Genomic DNA, 19,982 nt, shown 5'->3' with positions numbered 1-19,982 from the left:
CCGTCGCAGGACTCCGCCGCCGCCGTCACACTTCCCCTTCGCCGAGGTGCTCGCTCCAACTCCGCTAAGCCACTGTCGCGGAGGCCGGCGTCCTGGGCTTATATAGACCCTGGCGCAGTTCTAGAAGTGACGAGCCCGATGCGTCGAGAAGGGCATCGGCAGCTCGCGTGAGGCAGGGCGCCGCGCGAGGAGTGGGGGGACAGGGGGTAGCGACGACCCTTGTAATCCGGCCAGGCGCGCGCGGCATGTCTTACGTCAATGGACGGCGCATGACGTCAGTGGCCGTGCAGGGCCGCCAGCCAGCTCCGAACCTGGCATCGCTGTATGGTCTCTCGCGTTCGTAACAATAATATATGCTTTGATTATAATGATGGTGGATGAGTCTTATTGATGACATTAATGAGAAAGGAAGTGTTGTTATTTTAAATCAATTTACCTTCCTGAAATGCAAACCGAAGACTCCAATTTCATTTTCATAATTGCATTCATTATAACTAAAAGTCTGACTTTTATAATTTCTATAAATGACAAACAGTTTTACGTTTTTGGACAACAATTACTGATTTTAAAAGTGATACTCTTGACATCATAATTCAAAATGGCGGAAAATTATAGAATTTAAGATAGCACCTAGAGTAAAGTTCAACCAAATTATAGGCTGGGGTCAAAGTCAAAAGTCACAGTCAAGGTCATTAAAGATGGCCACCATGACGTCCAAATCAAAGATGGCGGCGTCTCCACTGGTGAACCCTGTGTCCGGACATACTAAAACTTACTACTGTCATAGTCAGTTTGTACACTCTGAACACACGATCAGTCACTCTGTCACTGCAGTCTCTGCCCAGGTTGAAGAGTTGTTCCTGTTACAGGAAAACCTATCATTGTAAGCAAACCGCCTTATTTATTTAGGTGTATGCAGAAAACTATCAGATTCTTTCATATGGCATTTTCTTACCATCCTGTAAATTACAGAAAATGTAGGACCTATATCTCAATTAAGTATCTTTTGATATATGCAAATGATATTTTGAAATTCAAATATTGTTTACAAATTTGAATATAAATTTTTGAATCATTTGTTACCTAGCCTTTAAGAAAAAAAGGGTTTTGTTATCAATGGTACAATGGTAAATACCGGAACAAGTTTATGCAATGTGTAAACTTACTTCAATGAATAACTGCTACGTTGTTATGGTTTTTAGTATAAACAAATATTGGTATAAATTATATTACAAAAACTTAGAGAAACTTAACAATTAGTAATAGTATTTATATTTGTAGAGAAATAACTTCTTCATAGTGTAAAAGCATTCTTTTAATTATTGATACTAATATTTTTTTACTTCCAAATGTTCAGAAACAATTACTTATGTTGAAAAAATGCATTCATCATTCTGGATTAAAGTAACAATATGCAACAGCGCTGCAAATATTATAGCGCCTGCTAAGACTCGTACTTATAACTGGTGGTGTGCCATAGTGCACTGTTTCCTAATTAAGGCCATTCTGAAAACATGCCCCTTGTGTAGATGTGCCCCGGTCTGGCCTCCTTATTAAATTAGGACAAATTCCTTAAATGTACGAAGATATCTGGATCAATTATAACCAGTGATCTTACTATATTTTGGATGGAAATTTTTGATGGTGTTAGACTCCTCCTGGCTTGGTAGTCCGTGTATTTGGAAAACTGCGAATGTTTTCCAACTTAAAGCCCTTCGCTTTCGCTAAGCTACTGTGTCTTTCTCATCGGAACGACTGTCGAGTTCTTTGAATATACTGTAGCTGCTTTCTCTCGATGGCATGGACGAATCTGTGGTGAAACGTCAGCCGCGACGTAAGCATAGAAGACCGCGCCAGTAGAAAGCACATGATCTATGTCTACAAGTGAAACATCTCGCTTTCTTGTTGCGATTGTCATGGCGATAGAGCTGAACACAATTCCAAACTTCGCAGTGTGCATGTGAAACAATGATTATGAGTTAACTTTAGCGGCTACATAGAGTATTTTTCGGTTTCACTGTGACGTATAAAAATAATTTGGGTGGTTGCATGCTTGATAAAAGTTTTTGAACTTACCGTGGTTAAACAAAGTGTTTTCTTTTTGAAGCTTTGTATCTTTATATATATATTTCTTGTGTGCGTGTGTATGTCACTGAACTCCTCCTAGACGGCTGGACCGATTTTGATGAAATTTTTTGTGTGAGTTCACGGGGATTCGAGGATGGTTTAGATTCACAATTGGATATTTTATCTCGATTCTGAGTGAAGAAAAAACTAAAAAAAAAACACGCTTTAAAAGCAAAAAAACTAAGCATTGTTGATAATTAGCCTCCATGGCAACGGGCTTTTTCAAAATTAAGAAGCAAGAAAATAAAAGTACACGTTTTTCATCTAAAATTTGTTACAATAAATCGTTTTCTGTGATAATTAAAAATTTTATTTTCAATAAATAACTCATATTCGTTGTGGATTACTTGAGTTTATTTCAATTTGGTCCACTGGAAAATGTTTATTTAACTAATTTTTCATTTATAAGTAGTTGTTAATTTTGGAATGTTTTACATTCGATCCGGTAGACTGCGCTACCATCGCAGCATCAAATATTAAATATAATTCTATTTTAATTTCAGTTGGTCCCGACAGTTGGTGCTGCGATCAAATTGAGAAAAATATTTGAAATTTTGTGTTATTATTGTGTTCGTTTAAGTCGTGTGCTAATTAAAATATTAACTATGAATAGAAATTGATGTTTGAAGAGTTTTGCAGTGTTCCTAAAAAACGATACTTTTTGCGAATTTATGGTGGAATCGAAGTAAGTATATCTTTATATATATATATTTCTTGTGTGCGTGTGTATGTCACTGATCTCCTCCTAGACGGCTGGACTGATTTTGATGAAATTTTTTGTGTGAGTTCACGGGGATTCGAGGATGGTTTAGATTCACAATTGGATATTTTATCTCGATTCTGAGTGAAGAAAAAACTTAAAAAAACAAGCTTTAAAAGCAAAAAAAAAACTAAGCATTGTTGATAATTAGCCTCCATGGCAACGGGCTTTTGCATTGTTGTTGCCTTCTGCATTTTGTTACTTACATAATTGCTTATCAGTAATACTTTGATCTAGAATGGCATCAGTCAGTTTTGAATAACATTTTTTGACGTGACAACGTCTAATATATCGATGAACGCCGGCTGCACGTACGAAAAAGTGGCCCGTTACGCACATTGTTCCGTTACGCTGTGTCCCGTTACGCTGTCGACGAGTGCAGTAATAATTGGTTATGTTACAATTGACTAAAAAATTATGGTGATTCATATAATTACAGTTTATTTATATGAAAACCTGTTCATAATTATATTTAAACTTTATAGCTAATCGCCAGTTTGTAAAATTAATTACAAGTCATCTACACGTGAACTGTTTTGTCGACTGTTTATAAAGTGAAGCGAAAAGTTAATGTGGTTTTCATTGCTTATTACAACAACAATTTCGGCAATAAAGGTTAATTATTCTTGCATTTTAAAAACCTTATTACAAGTATAATTTCAAGTATTTATTCTTTTATTATTAAAAATAAAAATGATTCAATTTTATTCATAAAAGTATGCAATCATTTCATCAATGTTTTGTTATGACGTCGTCACGTTAAACTATCGTCCGTAAACCGACTTTACAGACAACCAATTTTTTTTTAGATTTGTTATTCGCTGGTAGCGACCACTGCGGCACACATAACAAGTTTCGTGGCTTCGGCTGAACGATGCCTTTACTTTTTTTTTATCACGCTGCTGAAGTGACAGCTGTCTGTTTCGAAATGACGCCGAGAGCCGATACCACTTTAAAGGCGAACCAAACCAAAAGTTGATGTTGTTGGTGGTGTAAGAACCAGCGTGCCGTAATTACCAACTGATGGTCATGGTGTCACGTTCTACTTCGGGCATGGGTGATTAAGACTTAAGTGTGATTCCCTTTAAACTCTCCAGACATATGGCTGTTAGAATTGTTTTATATTAGAAATATCTTGTTTAGATATTTACATGGGTAAGGGGGGGATTTTGTGGCAAATTTTTTAAAATGATTTTTTTTATTTCTAACCTACGAACACTTCAGCTTTTCATGTCTTAAGGCTCAAGATGCAGCTTACAAACATAGTTGATCGAATAGCTTTAGCTATTCTACTTGCTGTTCTTCCTGGTCTTTAAAAATTAATTCCAAATTCACTAAAGAGAAAGAGTGTGTCATAAGAAGAATGTAAAAAGAGGGCGAGTTTCCTTTCCAATCTGGACGCTGTTTCAGAGATCTTTGCCTGCTCGTGCGGCAATCCGCAACACGCGACTGTACGGCGGGTGGCCTGCTTCCAGGTGAAAGTACATCACCAAGAAACCTGATGGGAGACTTTTATATCCCACGAGATGGTTACATACGCGTTCTTGCCCCGTTCCAACATCAATAAATCATTGGCAAGACGTCTTGCAGCAAAATTCTATCGCGAAAGCACAACAGAGCGTTTACTAAGGCTCCGAAATTTTGAAGACAACGGTCATTGTGTCACGTCATAAGACCGATGCTAAAAAAATTTCTCTACTGGTCTTTAACAATAAAATGAGTTTTGAAGTGATAACGTCTTATAAATCGATGAACGCCGGCTGCACGCACGAAAAAGCATGACTCATTGTCACGTTCCGCCTGAGCCGAGCGTGCAAGCGAGAGCGCGGAACAAGCGATAGAGAGGCACGATCGGCTTGTGACGCATCTATCTCTCTTCCACTCCATCGGCCGATGCGTCCGAGTAGAAGAGAGACAGCGGCAGCACACAACCTGCACGTGAACTGTTTTGTCAACTGTTTATAAAGTGAAGTGAAAGGTAATGTGGTTTTCATTGCTTATTACAACAACAATTTCGGCAATAAATGTTAATTATTCTTGCATTTTAAAAATCTGATTACTAGTATAATTTCAAGTATTTATTCTTTTATTATTAAAAAAATAGCATCTGTCGGCGAGTGCAGTAATAATAGGTTATGTTAGCTATTTGATTACAATTTCTTTATATGAAAACTTGTTCATAACTATATTTAAACGAAAAGTTAATGTGGTTTTCATTGCTTATTACAACAACAATTTCGGCAATAAAGGTTAATTATTCTTGCATTTTAAAAATCTGATTACTAGTATAATTTCAATTATTTATTCTTTTATTATTAAAAATAATGATTCATTTTTATTCATAAAAGAGTGCAGTCAATTCATCAATGTTTTATGACGTTGTCACGTTAAACTATCGTCCGTAAACCAACTTTACAGACAGCCAATTTTTTTTTACAAATGTTCATAATGTGCATTTTTAGATATACAGCACACATCCAACAGAAAGTTTAATTTTTCCACACTTCAGATAATACGTCCTGAGTAATAGACTCTTAAATGCTGTGTGTCAACCCTGGAAAATCATTAGGTAGCGCTGAAATGTGGACACGATCCTTTATGAATCTCCAAAGGAAAAAAAATCGCATGGCGTTACGTCAGGTGAACGTGGAGGCCAGTGGAAAAAGAGCTCTGTCGTCTCGACCATTACGACCAATCAACGGTCAGGGACTTGGACGTTCAACCACTCTCGTGCAAAGAGATTCCAATGTGGAGGGCCTCCATCCTGTTGCCAATTAAAGTTTACAGGTTCACTCTCTACTAATTGGGAAAAGAGCCATTCCATCTTTGAAGGTGACATTGTCCTCCTGTGGTCGTCCTTAATGAAAATATCTTAGTTAAGTTTGTTATTTCAAATAGACTTGAGTATGTGGTAGTTTTGTTGCTCCATGCCACCTTTTGGGTGATTTTTTTTTTTTGCTTGATTCCCCCAAGAATAAATTAAAGTATTTATTTTTGATCGATGTATTATTATTTTATATTTTTTTGTCATTTATTCTAGCGGTCGTTGTGTGGCATGAGACATCCAGTTCCATGGTCGATTAATTTCCCATAACTTCTGGAACATGAGTAAGTCTTTCTCCTTCTCTTGTGGCCTCAGGATGCTGCATGTTTGCGTATTTACTTTTCCTTTTTTCTTTTTGGACCGCTACACATATATCATCACATTGATATTCCAATTGATTTAACCTAAAGAAAGGACATATTATTGTAAATTTTAATTGTTTACAAAAATGTTAGTCTTTCTATATTTTGTGTAACTCCAGGGTAGGTTTAAATGCCACAAAGGTGTAACAATTTTTTTTTAAATATCGTTATTGTAATAGTTTCAGGATATATGCGGGGCCCCAAAACTATATTGTGTAAGTTATATTGATGTCAGTATGTAACATAAAATACTCAGTACAGATATCAAGATATATGATGATATATCTTTATATATATTGTCGCGGGTTGAAATTTTGCAGGGTTGTTGAAATCAAATTTAGGGACTTTACTGACGGGACTCTGGGCTGGCTGCTCTGTTCACTCGTCAGCGCAAGTGGCGTGACCATGTAATTGGGGCACGGGGCCGGCGCGGCGCGCTGCGGGCTTGCAGAATTTTGTTTGTTTGTTTGGCCGCGCGCTGGCGCAGCCACGGGCCGCAGTTACTGGGGCGCGCTGTCGTAACAAGCCGCGCGGTGTGGCCTGCACATCGGGGTAGAGGGGGGTAGCCTTCCCAGATGTTCTAGTTAGTTGTTTAGTAAATTTGACTTCAATAACGAGCTTTTGTTATGGTAGGCGCGGCAGGGCGCGCGAATTTAAGCGCAAGTGATTGGTGACTCGGGGCTCACTCAGGCGGAGGCTATGCGTCTCACCTGTGGTCACGAGTTGTTAGTTCGTTCGTGATGTAGGAATTCAAGCTTTCGGGCGGAAGCTATGGCCGACGCCAGAGGCCACGAGTCGTTTAATTTAAGTTAGGTCATAATGTAGTCATCTTCAAGCTTTCGGGCGGAGGCTATGGCCCTCGTCAGGGGTCACGCGTCATAGTTTTTAAAATGTAATGTTCGTTCGGGATTTCAAGGGCAGGAGAGGCCCCTACGTTATTTTTTTAAAGTAATCGATCAAGAAAGGCTTTTCGGAAAATGTGAGTATGGACTTATCTTTGTTTTAATTTTAAGTATTAATTATGATTTGAGGTATTCGGAAGGACTAGGGAAGTGTTTAGTGAAGTTCTCTCATTCTCTCTCTTGTAAGGTCGTTCAATCGTTAAGGAAGTAAAGAGATTATTGTTTTAAATTGTAATCCCGCTATTTAAATGTTCTTTAAAATGATGTTTAGTATTTGACTTTAAGAATAAAATAATTTTAATTAAGTATTATGTTATTTTGCAAAATCTCCTTAGTTCAGCTCTCACCAGACATCCTGTACGGGATGACGAACCTATGATCCTAGGTACAGTAAAGTATTTTATGAAGTTAAGACTAGTTGATGCCAAGCGAGTTGTTTCTATGTAAAGAGCTACGATTCTCGCCCCCCCCTCTGAAGGTGGATCGTGACAGAAATGGTGGAGGCGCCGGGTAGGTGCACGTGACGGAAATGGTAGAGTTCGCCGGATAGGTTCTATTTCTGGAGAGAGAGAGAGGTAGATTTTTATGTTTATTATTAAGTTAGTTTCAGCTTCTGATAGCAGGTTATTAAGAGTTTACTTGAGGAGAGGATTACGGAATTTAATCTAAGTGGAGGAAGTCTTTGAGATTTTTTTTTGACGTAACAGATGTTTATTTGAGTATACTTGTAAGGATAAAGTTTATAGTGATAAGTTGTTTTAAGTCGTTGAGTTTATCAGGGATTTTTACGTGAGGAGAATACGTTATAATTTAAATGATTAATAGAGATAATGCAAGTGGTTTAATTTAATTGAAATTAATTTTAAGATTGTAGGTTAAGAGAGTTAAAATTTAAAATAAAGTTTTTTTCGTAAATAGGAATTATTTTCAAGTGAAGTTTGTTTTGCTGTCGTGCGCGTAGGAGACGAGACGTACGAATTAAATCAGTCGAGGGAAGGATAAACGTTAGAAAGGAATTAAAGAGAAAACGAGAGTTTATGTAAAAGAGAGTTATAGAATTTATACCTAGTGATGTTTTGTTTTAATTAGAAAAATGTTGAGAGTTGTTTCAGAACGACACGTCAGTGGACGTGGCAGAATGAACACGTGACGGGGAGGTGCTGAGACCTAGCGGAGAACGGAGGAACCGCAAGCGAGGGTTGGCGCACCTGATGGAATTCGGTGACGTCACGAGCACGTACAGAGACGTGGACGGCCGTGACCTTGTTTTGATCAGCTGTACGGTAACTTAGCGATAAGAAAATAGACTATTGGTTAAATAAATTTAAATTTAAGTGTGTTTTAGAAGAAGAGGAACTTTCAGTATGTAAGTAATTTATTTTAAGAAGTGTATGATGTATAGGCTAGAAGTGTTTCGTTGTAAGTTGTTTATGTTTTTGTTAGTTAAATTCTACCTCGGTTTTAAAAATATTTTTTTGGGATTTGTAAACATTATTAAGGAGGTACACTATAAAATCGATAAGCTTTGAGAAAACTGGGAAGGCTAGATTTTGTGTGTAGAGGGAATTTACTCCAAGGGAACAGAGAGACAAAATTAATGTTTTCTTTAGGGCGAGGGACCCTAAGGTGAGGTGTTGTGTCCCTGGGAAGTAGGGATTGTAGAGCAGACCCATAGGAGATGGGCTGGCTACGTGAATTAAGGGTTAGGAGAATCCTGAGAGTTGTGAGTAGTTTGGGGCAGGAGTTCCCCATGGTAGTACCGAAGTGGCTATCCTGTATGGGATAGGGTACCATTTCAATGAAGTTTGTTGGTGGGGTTAGAGCCCCCTGTGTAGTGGGCCTATAGCAGATAGGCACTACAGTGAAATTTTTGGTTATTTTGTGAGGTAAATTCCCTGGAGGTTAAGTAAGATTGGATTCAGTTAGGAAGGAGGGAAATGAGAAACATTGCTGTAGAGAGTTAGTGTACTTGCCTAATGTGAAATTGAATTTTACTAAATTAATTTAGGAGAAAGTTTTGTTCGGTAAATAAATAATAATGGAAGATAGCTAGATAATTAATTAATTTTTTTTGAGTAAGGTGTTTTAAGTAATGAAATAAAATAAGGTGAAGTAATTTGAATAATTGGGGAGGAGTTTCTTTAAGAGTTTAGATAATTGTTTTTGAATTTATTGAGATATTCAGCCAGTGAAGTTTGAGTGTGAGAGATACAGTGAGATTTTAAGGAAATCGGTTGTTTATTAATTAGGACAAATGAGATTTTATGATTAAGAGTCAGTAAGCATAGTTAAAATTTACGACATGATATTTGTTGACAGTTTACAGTTATTAAGGAGAAAACAGAGTAATCTATTTATTTTTATTTTAATGGTTTGAAGATAAGATTATGAATTTTTTTTGGAAGTTTCTTTGGCATGTTGGAATAATTTTTTTTGATTTTTAGAATTTACAGAGAAAATTTAATTGATTTACATTAGTTTGGAAGTATGGAGGTTTAGTGTTCGATTAGCCCTAACTTGATGGTCGGATCCCAAAAGAATGCCGTAAAACCGATAGCCAATTGAGAGGAATGCGGTAGGCGCTTGTGTAGAGAGGGGTTGTGGGAAAACTCCTTGGGACTGATGGCAGATCAGGGGCCCTAAATAGTGTGTGATGCTGTAAAACCAGTGCAGAGAAAGCCTGGTATGCTTAAATTTTTGGGCACAGGTTATGTAAACCTGGGGTTCCATGGGATTTAGTCATGTTAGCTGCTGTGAGACATTAAGATTTCCAGGCTCCATAGTAAATTCAATGTAAATTTTTGTTTTCTTAAAATAATAAATTTGTTTTTAATTTTTTTTGAGATATTTGATTTGTAACAGTGAATACAGACCCCGAGGAATAAGAGTTGTCATGCTGTGAGAGGAGAAGGTGGTAGGCCTAAAAGGGTACAGGCACCACAGAGGTTATGTGCATTGCATAATTTAAATATAAGGAAACTTGAGAATTTGAAATTTTGTTGTTGGTTTGTACACCCATAAGAAGAGTATAGGCAGAATTTTTATTGTTATGAGATGTCTAATTTAATTGAAAAGAAGAAAGTTTAAAGATGCAAGGTAACATTATTATTGTAATAATTGAAAGAGATTAAGAGGTAGAGAGAAATAGGCAGTTTTTGTTTGTAAGTACTAAAGTTTACAAATAGAAATTTAGTAACTAAGAATGAATAATAAGTTAAGTCTAGTGTAAAAGTTTTTTTTAAGTTTGTTAAGTTAAGAGTCACAAGTAAATTTTTTTTAGAGAGAATGTCTTTGATAGGAAGTATTAGAAACTTATGGGAATTTTAGGGTAACATAAATAATGTAGGTAATGAATAATAAATAGATGGTAGGTCTTAAGTTAGGATTAACATTTGAAGCAGAATTTAATTAAGAAGAAGGAAAATAAATAGGCCTAATGAAAAGAACAAAAAAGGATTTTATGGTAAAGCATTTTTTTTAAGTAATAAACAATGAATAATAATGTTGTTTCAGGGTAATGTGTACTAATAATACAATTTTTTTTTTAGGACCAAAGAACAGGAATTATGTAATTTAAATTAACATGTATTTTTGAAACTGTTACAGATTCCTTAAGATGAGCTGAGCAGCAGTCCAGTTTACAAGATGACAAGAGTTCGAGAGACAAGATACAAGATCACTGAAACAAGAGCCAAGACTGAAGATTCAAGAGAAGAGAAAGCTGGCAGCCATGGACTTACAAGTGGAGATTAATAAGGTCATGTAAAGTTTTTTTTTTTTTATGGAAGACAGTAACTGGAGTTTTTTTTTGTTATAAACATTATTTACAGAACTTTTTAGGTTATAGTAATGTAATGGAACTAGTGAGTTGTGGTAGCTGTCAAAAAGAACTAATACCTTAAGTTTAATTTTTAAAGTTAATTTTCTTAATTTACAGAGGGATTAGTAGTTTTTTTTAAACCTTATTTAGGTTGGAATTTAAATACAATAGCTTATTATAAATGTGTACGAACAGTTCAAGTTCACAGTACTGATAGGTAGGTCAGATGATCTTATTGATTTTGATGATTTGTTGTTTTGAGTTGATTTTTAAGTGTTGTGAATTAGACAATGAAATAGTTCTGAAAACTTAAATTATTTCAAGCTAAGAAATAGTAAAGTTAATTGTAACTCAAAGGACACCAGAATTTAATTTTTTTTTGAATTAGTAATGTTTGAAAATTTTATACTTTACAAGAAAGGTTATAAACAAACAGATCGGATGGAACAAGGATGCAGTAAATCACAATTTCATTTAGAATTATTGATTAGCTTTTGAGGTTATGAAGTAAAAGTAATTATAGTTTAAAAGTTTGAATAAAAAAAAATGTTTTTTTTTTTTTTTATTTGTTTGAAATAGAAAGTTTAAAAGTTAATTAGTCATGATCTAGGTGGGTGATGGGGTGGGAATTGGCCACTCTTTTTCCCTATAACCTCCCTAACATGGCCTTCTATTACAACTAACAGAAATAAAGAAGAAGAAAAATGAAGAATTATTAGTTAGAATGTTTCTTTCATGAAGATACCTGATGAACTTTTACTGTTTGGAAGAATAGAAGCAAGGTTAGTCAGATATTTTTACTCAGAAGAAGAAGAAGATAAAGCAGTTTTATGACTCGACAAGCCAGAGATTGGTGTTTCCCCTCTGCGCTTCTATTGACTACGTTGTTTACTCTCATGGGATAGCTGGTTCGGCACCATGGAGAGAGATTGGTGGGCATTGTGGTTGCCCCCAGAAGAAAAGAAGAGTAGAAGAGGTTATGGGTGGGTCATGTGAACTGACCTTCAACCCAGTTACTTCGTGGGGACTATTTGCTGTATAGAGAAGATCAAGACTCAAGAGTTAGGGAAAATCATTGGAGGTCATGTTTCCCTTCCTTAAGTTTTTCCTATCAAATTATTTGCCTGATTAGATTATGCTAAGGGTGGGATACTTTATGTTAGCAGTTGAATTAATTAATTATATTTTTTTGTGTGTTTGCATCCTTGCCCATCGATTGCAGTTTAGTAGTTAGTTTTGTATTTGTCAGGCGTGATGGTAATGCCTGTTGATGATGTTTCAGAATTGTAATCTGTTCGTGATGAGGATGGCACAACTCCGAAGCAGATGTGGGGAGAAGTTGTGAGCTGCCCTGGAAGCCAGTCCAGTAGCTGTTGGAGTTGAGTGGTGTTTGCTGATGGCCAGCCCAGGGAGCTACTCTTCTCGACAACACTGACTTCGAGGAGTTGCACCAACCTTCACGAGATAAGAGTTTAATTAATTGAAACACTGTAAGGACACTTAATTTTTTTTGAAGAACGAAAGAAGTATGGTAATAAACGGAAACCGAAAAAAAAAAAATAATAATAATTATCAAGAATTTGCACATTGTTTAACGAATACTGAGAAACTAAGAACAGTAATTTAATTTGTAAAGAGAGCTTCACTAACAGAACAATTTTTTTAGAATTGAGAACTCGAGCCTCTGAAGGTTCCTGTGAGACATAACCAGATAAAAGTTTTACATTTAATTTTATGAATACTTGTTGTTTTAAAATAAATCTTATGCAGAATCTAGATGTATGTTCAGACAGCAAGGAACTAAGAAAATTATTATTTTTGTGAAATGAGGAATTTATAGTTATGGTTTAATGGAAAAAGACAATTTGTAATTTTGAGGTAGCTCAATGGGGCTCGAGCTCTGTGAGGGGAGGGTTATGTCGCGGGTTGAAATTTTGCAGGGTTGTTGAAATCAAATTTAGGGACTTTACTGACGGGACTCTGGGCTGGCTGCTCTGTTCACTCGTCAGCGCAAGTGGCGTGACCATGTAATTGGGGCACGGGGCCGGCGCGGCGCGCTGCGGGCTTGCAGAATTTTGTTTGTTTGTTTGGCCGCGCGCTGGCGCAGCCACGGGCCGCAGTTACTGGGGCGCGCTGTCGTAACAAGCCGCGCGGTGTGGCCTGCACATCGGGGTAGAGGGGGGTAGCCTTCCCAGATGTTCTAGTTAGTTGTTTAGTAAATTTGACTTCAATAACGAGCTTTTGTTATGGTAGGCGCGGCAGGGCGCGCGAATTTAAGCGCAAGTGATTGGTGACTCGGGGCTCACTCAGGCGGAGGCTATGCGTCTCACCTGTGGTCACGAGTTGTTAGTTCGTTCGTGATGTAGGAATTCAAGCTTTCGGGCGGAAGCTATGGCCGACGCCAGAGGCCACGAGTCGTTTAATTTAAGTTAGGTCATAATGTAGTCATCTTCAAGCTTTCGGGCGGAGGCTATGGCCCTCGTCAGGGGTCACGCGTCATAGTTTTTAAAATGTAATGTTCGTTCGGGATTTCAAGGGCAGGAGAGGCCCCTACGTTATTTTTTTAAAGTAATCGATCAAGAAAGGCTTTTCGGAAAATGTGAGTATGGACTTATCTTTGTTTTAATTTTAAGTATTAATTATGATTTGAGGTATTCGGAAGGACTAGGGAAGTGTTTAGTGAAGTTCTCTCATTCTCTCTCTTGTAAGGTCGTTCAATCGTTAAGGAAGTAAAGAGATTATTGTTTTAAATTGTAATCCCGCTATTTAAATGTTCTTTAAAATGATGTTGAGTATTTGACTTCAAGAATAAAATAATTTTAATTAAGTATTATGTTATTTTGCAAAATCTCCTTAGTTCAGCTCTCACCAGACATCCTGTACGGGATGACGAACCTATGATCCTAGGTACAGTAAAGTATTTTATGAAGTTAAGACTAGTTGATGCCAAGCGAGTTGTTTCTATGTAAAGAGCTACGATTCTCGCCCCCCCCTCTGAAGGTGGATCGTGACAATATATTTCTTGTGTGCGTGTGTATGTCACTGAACTCCTCCTAGACGGCTGGACCGATTTTAATGAAATTTTTTGTGTGAGTTCACGGGGATTCGAGGATGGTTTAGATTCACAATTGGATATTTTATCTCGATTCTGAGTTAAGAAAAAACTAAAAAATGTAATGTGTGTCATAGATATACAAACTGTTAGTGTCATTCCTCTATGTCTGCCGATCAATAGCTTTCAAGCCATTACGTTACGTTTTGCTATTGTAAGGAACTAAGTAGAGAGTAAGAAAAAAAAAGCTCTTGACAGTTTGTAGTGTCGCCATATTTGTTTCAATTTTCAATACCGTTTTTGTATATTACAATTTAAATTGCAGAAAAAAATCATGTTTCATAGACACATAAATAGTGAGTGTGTCATTTCTCTATGTCCACGAGGTCTCGCCGCGTTATTTTCTCCTTGGGGCGAACCCATCCGCTTGATTAAATAAACAGGTTTTATCGTTGAATGATTTCATGATATATTTCATGAAAATCTGCTCTCATAAAAAAGTTAATTTTATAGACATTCAATAGGTGTCTCTCTCTCTCTCTCTCTCTCTCTCTGAAGATCAATCTATGAATCGTTACAAATTTATTTCCTTTATTTTTTAGTTTGATTTGATACAATATGATTTCACTAAAAATCAATTTCTACCCCTTCCTATTTTCATTTCCACATTACGAAGTTTCACTTCTTCCACGCGGAGGGACTCCACGCAATATTTTTGCATGCAATTAAAAACTATTTTTTAATGATGCCAAAGAAGTATAACTTCACATGCGCGTACCTAAGTACAAGCACCCATTTTTTAAATTTAATTTCACGTGTATGTTTTCAATGTCATTCGAGTTGTAAAATTTTTTTTGTCAAATTGGTCATTATTTATACTTTGTTTCATTTTGTAAACATACGTATTTTAGGTCTTATGACAAATAAAAAAAAAATAGTTTCACTAACATTCTTAGGTTTTTATTGTGTGGATAGTTACAAGTTTAATATTATGTAGGTACATAAATTATCAAACATAAATTTCTTCGAAATTTATTCATAGGTAGGTAGGGCTACTAATATTTTCTATTTGTCAATATTGATATTTTTTTTTACATTACCTACTTATTTGCAAGGAGTTTGGTTTAGTGTTTATAATTTATCTGCTGAGCGTCAAGAGTCTTAGGGCTGCTGAGACCGAAGACCAGAAATATTTATCAATTATGTAATATATTGTTGAAAAATTTGAATTTAACTATTTCAGGAAAGTAGATTTTTTTATTAATTAGAATCGTTACGTGTAATTGCCATCTTCCTTTATTTCATATTAAACATTATGTTTGGTTGAGTGTGAGATAATTTTATTTATGTATGTTTTAATTTCATTTAATTTCTTATATATATATATATTATTACCTACCTACTCCTATTAAATTTCAGGCGGATGTTAACAATGTCATTCCAGTTGCATAATTTTTTTGTCAAATTAGTTGTTATTAATATTTTTTGTTTCATTTTGGAATATGTTTTTTTATACTTAATTCAAAGATTTGTGGTGTGTACAGGGAGGGATGTCTCTATTAATTTCTATACTCCTTTGGATAAGCGGGATATTGCCACCACAGTTTTACATATAAAGAAATCCTACAAATGTTTTAAACATTATGACAAATAAATATAGTTTCACAAACATCCTAAGTTTTTTTTTTTTTTTTTGGTGTGTATAGTTTGAAGTTTAATATTATGTATGTACGTAAATTCTTAAACATGCAGTTATTTATTAATTTATTTAGATAATTATTAAAAGGTAGGTAATAAGCTTTCTATTTGTCAATATTGTTATTATGGTAGATAGGAGTACAGTAAATGCCTACATTCTTATATTCCTTTATATCTCTTTCGATTTGGAGTGTTTCCGAGCCATTCGGGGTCCTCAACGTCAACCCCCCCCCCCCCCCCCCCCCAGGTGGTTAGCGCCCCAAAATTTCGAAAGTTTAAAAAATTTGAAAAATCTATCCCTTTCGATTTTAAGTGTTTTCGAGCCATTCAGGGTCCTCGAACCCCCCACCCCCCTCTGGGAACAAAGCCCGAAAATTTCGACAATTTCAGGAATTTCAAATATCTATTCTTTCGAGATGGAGTGTTCCAAACCATTTGAGGTCCTGAAGATCCACTTTCCGCAAAAGTGAAAGCCCCAAAATTTCTAAATATAAGAATATATATAAATTGGATGTTGGCATGTATGTCGTCGATAAACTCTTACACTGTTTGACCGATCGCCATGAAAGTTGGCACATCGAAGTGTTTTTATTATGGAGAAGGTTTTTATGCTAACAATTTTTTTGTAACTCGCCGCTAGATGGCGCTGTAGCGCATCAACTTCTAAACCTTTCAACCGATCGCTATGGGTAAACAGAAAACCATAGGTCACAGATACACAAACAGTAATTATGTGTCATTTCTTAATGTCCACCACACTGGACATATCGCTATCCATTTTGCTGTAACTCGCGGACAATATATAACCCGGTGTTCAGCCCGGGCAAAGTCGGGTACTGCAGCTAGTAATTCTATATAATCGTAAATGATGATATGACCTCTGAAGTATTTTTTAACAACCTTAAAATCTTTTCCTTTTAGTATTAATTTCTTAACACCCTGTTGAGATTGTACTCTGTTGTTCGAGCCAAGTGATGAATCAGTCGGCGCATATTGTTTATTCTGATACTTATCTATATACATGTGGGACGGGGTGCCATTGATACTTGATCCCTGGGCTTCTCTGCTGTGTCTTTTGTGATGCGAACCTAGCCAAGTAAGGCCACCGGCAGAAATTTTGGTAGCAGAGCTGGTGGTTCTGGCATTCTGTCTTGCTGAGTTGTTTACGCATGTGTATAAAGGTTTTTCTTGCATGTGTTCCTACCTCAAATTTTTGCATGGCTTGGGGGTTGGCAACAGTTCTGTGTTTTAGTGATAGTTGTGTAGGTTATTTGTTTACAATACCATCTACTTTTGTTCCCGAGTTGTTGTTGAAAGATGAACTCGCTTTCGAGTGACAGTCACGTGGCCTTCCTTGCGAGGATGCCACGGCGGCCATTTTACGTTAAACATTGCGAACGGCCCTCCAAAACAATGTACCTTCTGTTTCTGACCAAATAAAAAAATCTTAACCCAAATGATGAATATAACATATGTGCGAGTAAGATCCTGGTATTGCAGGAGTTAATTTATAACCTTGATGATGAGAATTTTCCAATCACACTACCTCGGGTAAAAAAACCGTTCGAGTCATTTAAGCAGACTCATCCAGTGTTTACTGGATGTTCATTCCGCTTAAGTTCTCTGAGTCATAGATTGCCTCACTAGAGAATATAGCTGCAGATATATAGAAGTTATTTGATGAAGTTAGTAAATCAGAAACATATTTTTCCTTCGTGTGTGATTTAGCGCCTTTGTCATATCTGGCAAAGATTTGTGACCAGCTTAATACATTAGCATTTTTCACTTCCTTGGTACAAAATCCACCCTTTTCACATGTTTCAGGTATTTCCAGAATTAATTTCGATTCAGTTCTAAACCATGTGTGTAGTGCTGTTTCCTTGTCCAACCTACCCAGTATGGACAACACTGCATCGACACAACCCACGAGTTTGAACGCTCGTGTTGTTTTCAGTGCATCACCAGGTATGCCACATGCAGTAACCACACCAAGCAGTTTTCCACCTCTTAAAGTTGTTGGTAATCTTACCCACCAACTTGATAAGATTTTGAAGGACTTCCCGGCCACTTGTGGTCTTTGTATCCCGAAATTTTTGAATTTTCTGAAGCCTATTGGGAAGTTGCGGCAGAGCAACAACATACATGAAATAAAACTTTTAGAAGTTATTTACCCTTTCACTTTGGGACCTTCAGCTGAAAGAACACAACTGGCCATTGCACAAAACTTATCCTTTGTCAGTTACCGTGAGGCCATTCTGATTTACAACCGAGTCGCTTAACGAGGCTGCTGCCATTTTTCGGCTGAGCGTAACTGAACATGAAACTGTCAACAGCATTCTAGAGGGACTGTCCCCTGATGAAAGATCTAAACTAAACCCTTAACATTCTCCGAGCTTGATAGAATGTGTATTCACTCCCAGAACGTCAGATTTGCTTAACATCATAAAAATATTATATTTCCTCAGTTTTAAGGTAGTAAAGAGCCCGGGTATTTTTTTATTTCATGTAAGGCAACGAAAACTACCCTTGATTCAGGTAGTGGTTATTTATTTGGAAAACCCCACATAGCTCAACACATGGACTATTTTTCATATATTGTAAACGAACCAACCATATCGTCAATAATTGTAAAATATTGCAACAAAAAAAACACACACACAGAGCAGGGATGCAAAGTGAGTGACTTACCCAGCAAACCTAACAAATTCAGTAATTCTTAATACAATGCTTACCTATTTTGTAAAATCAAATCTATTCATTGTTTTCAAAGAAAAATATTTTGGAATTCAAATTTCTTGTATGTCGCAGATCAGAGCTGTAATCTTATTTCACTTAATTTAGTGTGATTTTAATCCTTCCCCTGTCCATCGTATTGAGGTATCTTATGGCACTTTTGAAACTGAAGCTCTAGTGGATTCAGGTTCCAATCGTTACATTATTTCACAATATTTGTTCATTAAATTAAAAGAAGGAAATCTTGTTAAACCAGTTGTAAATGGTGATTTTAAATGTTACACTTCTTGAAATGATATTTTACTCGTAGTTAGTCGTCCTACCATTCAGTTAAAAATTGCACTCTTGACCTTGATGTTTCCGTGTTTGGTTTCCACAGATGTTGGTTTGTATTTTATTCTTGGAGCAGATTTTATGGTAAAATCAGGACTTATCCTTGACATGAAAGAAAATTTCATTTTCTTTAAGTTTCAACTTAACCTTAAAATTCATTTTCAGATAGTAATCAGCATCACGATAACCTTCCAAAAATTAGAAGTGATAATAACAACAATAAATAATTTGACCCTTTCAATCACTTACATGACAAACAGCATCTGGCTATTAAAAGTTAATGTTAACAAAGTATTTCCTAAAGTCCTAATTTTTGAATTAGGGCTTAACAAGCTTCTCGAACACGAAATAAAACTCCATGATAAAGGTTATGTTAAAAGTCAACCTTATTGTTTGGCACCTACACAGATGAACCTTTTGACTAATGAAGTACAGCAACCATTGGATAAAGGTTGTAATCGAACAGTCTACTTCTCAGTAAACGAGTCCCGCGTTTTTGGTCCCTAAACCTAACGGTAAACATCGAATGGTTGTTTACTTTCGTCGTGTTAACCAGAAAAATGAGTTAGAAAGAGTGCCTCATCCTGATTTACATCAAACATTTCATTTATTTTCTAAACTAAATATTTAACTATTAGTGATCTAAATTCAGAATACCATCAAATACATTTAAAAAACGAGTCTAAACCCATTACTAGTTTTTATGTACCCTGGAATTTGTATCAGTTCACATACGTGCCTTTCGACCTTCATATTGGTGCTCAAGTACTGACACGTTTATTGGATCAAAACTTCCGTGATACTAAATTTCAGTTTGTGTATGATTACTTGGATGATCTTGCGGTGTCCTCCGAGCGATGCTTGTGAGACAACTGTTGTTACTGAGGATAAAGAAGCCTGCGTTCTGTTCCCATTACTGCACGGGCTACGTCAACAAGCAGATCTCGCAGTTCGGTGTCTCTCACAGGGGGCCTACCATTTGTCCGAAGGACCACTTGTCCGAGTGACCACTTGTCCGAGCGGCCAACTCTCCGAACTTTGAGGGGCGGATGGTTTCTCCCACTCGCTCGACCTTGCTCCGCCCTGCCTCCTCTTTGACAGCCAATCCCAGCACGGCAGATAGGCCGCCAATCAGCAATAACTCTCTCACATACCTCCACTCTGCTACACCGTCTGCCAGGGGCTCTTGACCCTGTGAGAGGACAATGCCTCTTGCAGAGCTCCTGTTCCTTACTTTCGGGGCCAATCTCATTATTCTATACATACATATAGCCTGTATGTAAGTTATCGCTATGTTTACACTTACAGTCATGGTACCTTCGTACTATTTTTTACAACATTGCTGAAAATGTTAAAAATGAAAAAAAAATG

General features: G+C 36.6%; 1 long non-coding RNA gene across 1 annotated transcript; it reads left to right on the top strand.

Moving 5' to 3' along the window:
- The first annotated feature begins 6,740 nt into the window (after nt 1–6,740).
- On the top strand, nt 6,741–11,349 carry LOC134539594 (uncharacterized). Its single transcript, XR_010076338.1, has 3 exons — nt 6,741–7,489; nt 7,526–8,341; nt 10,582–11,349. It is a non-coding gene; the product is annotated as an uncharacterized LOC134539594 (long non-coding RNA).
- Nucleotides 11,350–19,982: the final 8,633 nt, after the last annotated feature.

This window comes from Bacillus rossius, chromosome 15 (genome assembly GCF_032445375.1).
Source record: "Bacillus rossius redtenbacheri isolate Brsri chromosome 15, Brsri_v3, whole genome shotgun sequence".
Lineage (NCBI taxonomy): Eukaryota > Metazoa > Arthropoda > Insecta > Phasmatodea > Bacillidae > Bacillus > Bacillus rossius.
This window is presented reverse-complemented; position numbering and strand designations above follow the sequence as displayed.